Source organism: Sceloporus undulatus, chromosome 4 (assembly GCF_019175285.1).
Source record: "Sceloporus undulatus isolate JIND9_A2432 ecotype Alabama chromosome 4, SceUnd_v1.1, whole genome shotgun sequence".
Taxonomy (NCBI): Eukaryota; Metazoa; Chordata; class Lepidosauria; order Squamata; family Phrynosomatidae; genus Sceloporus; species Sceloporus undulatus.
The window spans coordinates 180,019,806-180,020,312 of record NC_056525.1 but is presented as its reverse complement, the minus strand read 5'-3'; positions in this window follow the sequence as shown (position 1 = coordinate 180,020,312).

The following is a 507-nucleotide window of genomic DNA, read 5'->3' as shown; positions in this document are numbered from 1 at the left end:
ATTATTATTATTATTAAATAATAAAAGCTTTTCTCTGAAGATGCCAGCCACAGACACTGGCCAAACATAGGGAAGAAACTCTTCTAGAACATGGCCATGTAGCCCGAAAAGCCCACATAGGGTTTCCTTAGGCAAGGAATGCTCAGAGGTTCGTTTGCCAGTTCTTTCCTCTGAAATATAGCCCGTGGCACCTGCTATTCCTTGGCAGTCTCTGCTTCCAGGTACTAAGCAGGGCTAACCCTTCTTAGCTTCCAAGATTAGACAGGATCTGGTGCAGTAGAGTATTTAGGCCCCTCAGCTTACTTGAATCCAGTTAACCTTCCACTAGTATGGACAAGGAGAGAAATATTACAGGTTGAGTCTTCCTTATCCAGAATTACAAAGTCCAAAATATTCCAAAATCCAAAATTGTCTACATGGGTAACGGAGACAGTGACATCTTCGCTATCAGTGTACACAAACTTTGTTTTATGCACAATTATTAAAAATATTGTATATAAATTTACC